The sequence below is a fragment of the Rana temporaria genome, chromosome 11 (assembly GCF_905171775.1).
Source record: "Rana temporaria chromosome 11, aRanTem1.1, whole genome shotgun sequence".
Lineage (NCBI taxonomy): Eukaryota > Metazoa > Chordata > Amphibia > Anura > Ranidae > Rana > Rana temporaria.
Genome location: NC_053499.1, coordinates 35830416 through 35836909, shown reverse-complemented (window position 1 = coordinate 35836909; position 6494 = coordinate 35830416).

Here is a 6494-nt window from a genome sequence, read left to right as displayed (position 1 = left end):
GGCAGTGCAGAGGCAGGGCAGCTAAAATCTCAGGCATTTCACATCAAAAGCATGTCGGTTTCGGACATATCAGCGACAGATGTAAAAAAAACACAGATTTTTACATACTTTCCCTGGTTTTATTGAGCCTGGCAACCCTGATGGGGCCCCCTAGTGGTCCCCGAGAGTCCCAATGGTCAGTCCGCCTCTGATGCGCCGTGACGTGGACGCATCCCCCTGCGCCTGCTCACAACCACGTCGGAACAACTGCCTAAACTACGCCGGATCACTGCGTATGGCGTGAACGTAACCTATGCCCAGCCATACACATGTCCAACCACGTCCAACGCAAAATACATTGGCTTGTGTTCCCTGGTGCAGACCTTTGCATGTCTGCTGCTGGGTTGCACCTCCTTTATGGGGAATAACTTTACGCTGGACGTACAACTTACATGCACCTCGCGTAGCCTGCGTCGGGCGCACGCAGGTTTGTGAATCGCCGTATTTCCCTTATTTGCATGTTTGAATGGCTAATCAATGGGAGTGGCACCATGCACCCAGCCTAAATGTGTGCCCACCCTACGCCGGCGTAAGCAAGCTACATCGGCGGGGTGTAGCCTGGTTTTAGGCGCATATCCGTTTGTGGGTCTGGAGCACAGATACGACGGCGCACATTTGCACTTACGTCGACGTAACTTGTTATACGTCGACGTAAGTGCTTTGTGAATCTGGGCCTATTTGTTTAGTTCCATCCATATAGTTATACGAGAAATATGATATTTCTTTTTTACAAGTGACATAGTTCTCAAATTTTTATCACAAAATAAAAAATGTGTATTAAAAAAATATAAAAAGAAACTTAGGCTGATGTATTTACCTTCAATCCAGAGCTGTCCCACAGTATCTCTTCTTCACCACAAGGTCTTCCTATCAGGAGGAGTAGCAGAATGTATTTTGGGGTGTAATTTTTGCTATGTACATGCTATGTGTTAGAAATATCTTATAAATGGACAATTCTGACACATGCTCAGAAACAATCTGACGCATGCTCGGAAGCATTGAACTTTATTTTCTCGGCTCGACGTGTTGCACGTCACTGCGTTCTTGACGGTCGAAAGTTCACAGAAATTTTGTGTGAGGCCTCGTACACACGACCGAGGAACACGTCGTAAATAAAACATCGTTTTCCTCAACGAGTTCCTTGTCAGGCTTGTGGAGAAACTTCACAAGCTTGCTTTGTGTACACACTGTCAAGACCAAATCTCCTCGTTCTCAAACGCGGTGACGTACAACACATACAATGGCAGGGGAAGTTCGATTCTACTGGCACAACCCTTGGGGCTGCTTTTGCTAATCTCACGTTACTGCGTGTTAAGTAAAAGTTTGGTAAGAGACAATTTGCACTTTTCAGTCTGTTACAGCGTGACAAATGTGCTATCTCCATTACAAACGCTACTTTTACTGAAGGTGCGCTCCCATCTCATACTTTATTCTGAGCATGCGCGGGTTTCTAAGCATACACACGAACGTGTTTCTCATCCAAAACCAGCCCGACGAGGAACACGACGAGGAAATTGAGACTCCCGATGAGGAAAAAGAGAACTTGTTCTCTTGTTTTCTCGTCGAGTTCCTCGACAGTTTTCTCGATGAAAAACATACACACGACCGTTTTCCTCGTCAAAAAAGCTCTTTTACCAAGTTTCTTGATGGATTCTGTCGAGGAAAACGGTTGTGTGTACAAAGCCTGACTGTGTGTATGCAAGCCAAGCTTAAGTGCAATTCCATCGGAAAAAACATCCAAGGTTTTTCCGACGGAAAATTCAGATCGTGTGTGCACAGAATTAGGGTTAGCACTTTTTGGCACAAAAATAGGCCTGGGTTAATTGAAATAAGCTCCTCTATATCTTAAATGTAATTTGAAGTCATCTGCACTCTTAAAACTGTCATAAACACTTTCAGTTAGCTTTTTTGCATTAAATGTAATGCATTTTGATGTAACTGGAAAATGTCTCAAACTTTGCTCATCTCCACTCTTCTCCGTATGTTCCTTGTCAGCACATTAGCACATGTGCTGTGAAATCTCAGAGGCATTTTCGTGGCATCCTGCTTTGCTCATTTGGTATAGTTGATATTTCTGTTTTCTGGTTTCTAAACTGAACTTCTACAATGAGTGACTGCAATATGGAAGATGGACATTAGCACAGCTTTCTGTCACGCGTTTTGAAAAGATCTAGACCTGCAGTTTGAGGATGGAAGTTAAACCCATGCACACAGAGTACAGTGGATTAGTAGTCCATCGCCGTAACAACTCAGCCACCTAATACACCTACCTACCACTTTCCTCTGAGCCCAATGCAACATTTTGAATGGTCTCTGCTGTCATCCTGTGCAGCAAGTAGCGGTTACTCAGATTCAGTTAGGCTTGTTCAGTAATATTAAAGTTGTTCGAAAGATTTAAGTTTTTTTACCTTAACCACTTCAGCCCCGGACCATATTGCTGGTCAATCACCAGGCCACTATTTGCGATTCGGCACTGCGCCGCTTTAACTGACAATTGCGTGGTCGTGCGACGTGGCTCCCAAACAAAATTGGTGTCCTTTTTTTCCCCATAAATAGAGCTTTCTTTTGGTGGTATTTGATCACCTCTACGGTTTTTATTTTTTGCGCTATAAACAAAAATAAAGCGACAATTTTGAAAAAAATGAATATTTTTAACTTTTTGCTGAAATAAATATCCCTAAAAATATATAATAAATAATATTTTTCGTAAAAAAATCGCAATAAGCGTTTATTGATTGGTTTGCGCAAAAGTTATAGCGTCTACAAAATAGGGCATAGTTTTATGGCATTTTAATTAATATATTTTTTTTAATAGTAATGGCGGCGATCAGCGATTTTTATCGGTACTGCGACCTTATGGTGGACACTTCGGACACTTTTGACACATTTTTTGGGACATTGTAATTTTTATAGCGATCAGTGCTATAAAAATGCATTGGATTACTAAAAAAATGCACTAGGGGGCGGGGAAGGGGTTAAGTATAATCCCTGGGTGTGGACTCACTAGGGGAAATGACTGATCGCTGTTCATACATTGTATGAACAGACGGTCAGGCATTTCTCCCCTGACAGGACCGGGAGCTGTGTGTTTACACACACAGCTCCCGGTCCTCGCTCTGTAACGAGCGATAGCGGGTGCCCGGCGGCGATCGCGCCTGCTGGGCACACGCACGGGAGTCGGGGGCGACTGCCAGTGGCATAAAAATGCCACTGGCAGGGAAGGGGTTAACACTAGGGGGCGAGGAAGGGGTTAAGTATGTCCCCTGGGTGTGTTCTAACTGAAGGGGGGGTGGGACTGACTTGGAGAAATGACAGATCGCTGTTCATACATTGTATGAACAGAAGATCAGCATTTCTCCCCCTGACATGACCAGGAGCTGTGTGTTTACACACACAGCTCCCGGTTCTCGCTCTGTAACGAGCGATCACGGGTGCCCGGTGGTGATCGCGCCCGCCGGGCACGTGCGTCGGGACCAGGGGTGAGCGGGGGGCGCCCCTATTGGCTGAATCGCAAGATGACGTATAGCTACATGATCTTGTGCAGCCGAGCCGACCTGCCGCCGTATAACTGCAGCGGCTGGTCGGCTAGTGGTTAATGCATTCTATGCATTAAGGTAAAATACCTTTGGTGCTGCAGGATCCCCCCACCCCCTTTCCTCCTATACTTACCTGAGCCTGATCCCGATCCAGCTGTCAGAGCTTGTGGAAAAGTAATTATGTACCAATTAACAATCCAGTCATCATCATAGTACCATAAGGTATGTGGACAGGTGTTATTAGCTAAAAGTGTAAATTGCCAAGCATTCCAGAATCTGTGGGATAGTTCAGGGATTTTTAATACTGTCCCACAATCTTTGTGTTTCTTGGGCTGATCCAGGACACTTGGGGGTTGATTTACTAAAACCGGAGAGTGCAAAATCTTGTGCAGCTCTGCATGGTAGCCAATTAGCTTATTTTTTGGGGTATGTGTTAGTCAGTTGTTATATAGTTTGTATAGTTTTTGAGCTCCACCCATTTGCTGGCCTCCTGTAGGAGGGTGTCCCATGATCTGTGACCATTTACGAGACCATTCACTGTAAGGTTGGTTTAGCTCTGAGGAAGAGACATGTGCATTAGTTTTCGCCCGAATGCATTTTCGTCCGAATTTCAGGTATTTTCGAACGCGCAGAATCAAAAATCTGAAAGATCCGACATAAAAAATGCTTTATTTTCATTTTCGTTGCTACAACAGTTGGATATAGATAGGAGATTCGACATGACGCCGACAATAGCAATCTGTGTCTATCCACCCTGTGGTCGAATGTGCCAAACCTTAACTCTATTAGACCAAGATTATTCTACATAGAGAGGAAAGATTTGACATAGAGAGAATAGTTTCGATATTATAAAGACAGTGTTGGGGTAGACCATTCAACATGAATGACAAAGATTCGACAAAGCAGAGAAAAACATACAAATGTCTAATCTGTCATTGAAGGCTTATGGTGTCTGTCGAAAGTTCTAAGAAGATTCGACGAGCAGCTAAACTGTAAGACGCTGCAATCATACATTTCCGGTCAAATGCTCGGCCCATAGGCTATAGAAGAATTTGAATGTTGGTTGACTAGTAATAATAATTTAAAAATATAATTATTACTAGTGTCATACAACATTAGAATTCTTCTATAGCTTGTAGGCGGAACATTCGACCGGAAATGTACGATTGCGGCGTCGTACAGTTTGTCTGCTCCGTCGAATCTTCCTAGAACATTCGACAGACACCATAAGCCTTCAATGACAGATTCAACCTTAATTAATTCGGATTTTCGGACAAATGCATTTTTTAATGAAACAAAATAACATAAAACGAATTTTGGGAGTAACTAAATAAATGTATTTTTTGGACGAAATTACGAAACAAAATATTTCAGTGTGTACATGTCTACTGAGAAAAGACGCAGCACCCCCAGAACATGTCAGCCATTCAAACATTTGGTCCTAGAACGAGGTACATTGCTTTCCAGCTGGAGCAGATCAGTTTGGCTAGATGTTTTTTATCGGCATGTGAGTATTGTAAGGTGTTTGGGCCCTCCTGTGTGTTTTTTTTCAGCTTGTTTGGAAGACTTTCCAGTCTTTGGAGGGCTGCACCCTTGACTGGCATTGTGAAAGGAAGCAAGATTGAAGACACCCTTTGGGTTTAGAGCTAAAGTGTTTTTTGGAGAATGAAGCTTTTTTTGTTTCTTTAAGGATACTTCCCATATGGGTAACTTAGGAATGTACCCACATGAGTGACTCGGGCACATTATTTCACACTCCCTGTTAGGCTGTAATGCTAGTATTTAGGTCAGCGGCTGATGAACATGTAGGCAGGTGCAGTCTGCTGTCTCCACTGCAGGGGGTGCTCAACCACAGCGACAATGAAGAGGGAGAGAAAGTCATGATTAATATGGTTCCTCTATGATTTCCTGAGTCACTGGGCCAGTAAACAGATTGGATGCTGACTGCCCATGTGACTTTGGTGGCCATCTTGGGTGTGGCGGAGTCTATTTAAGGCCCTGGCCTTTGGGTTTTCGCACACTTTTGTGTTTGGGTAGTGTAGGGACAGATCCCCCATCTGTCAGGAACAGAATTAGCAGGAGGGAAAGTTTCCAGACGAGAAGGGAAAGCTTAGGGCTCGCAATCTCCTTGGACATCTTCCCATTTGGGCATGAGACGGCCAGACCGCATTCTGCCCTTCCTTACAGATGCTGTTAGTTCTGCTGATACATGCTCTGCTACACCTTGTTGGCATCCGTGGGTGTATACGGTTGGGTCTTCTCCCATCGTGTCTGTCGTGAGCTGTTTTGCCTTTATGTCAATACAAGTTCTTCTAATTGCATCTGGACTGTGTGTGTGTGTTTGATTGCCACTCTAACACGCAGCACCCATCCACAAACAGTAAAACCGCGGCTCATCTACCTGCTTTTACCGCTGCTGGCTGCCTGTGTGAAAGAGCCCTATTATGTCCATTGCATGAATTTTTTAAATTGGAAATTGTAAAACAAAAGGCGGATTTAGATGCGTCTGTCCACTCCATTTGTGGATACAAATGTGGCCCTTTGGCCCTTTTAAGTTGGATACCTTACCAATAATATAGTGCATGCACAAATGCTATAAAGTGAAGAATGGATTACCTTTAAACCAAAGTTCTGCTTCAAGAACCCTATCATGAAAAGGTTAAAGACTGTCTAAAATTAACAGAGCATGAATAGCGCAGGAGGTTGCAGGAATATTGATCTGCACACGTTGTAAGAAGTGATGTCATTAGCTAAAGGTTACTAGGTGAAGAGTCAAAATTATTATGTTGGTACAACTAGGTGAAAGGTGTTTCAGCTTTACTTTCAAAGCATTTGAGAGTAATCAAGGCTTTAGATCTGATATAATTTAACCCTTTAATACCATGCATATGATTCTCAACAGTCTTTTTATTCTCCAAA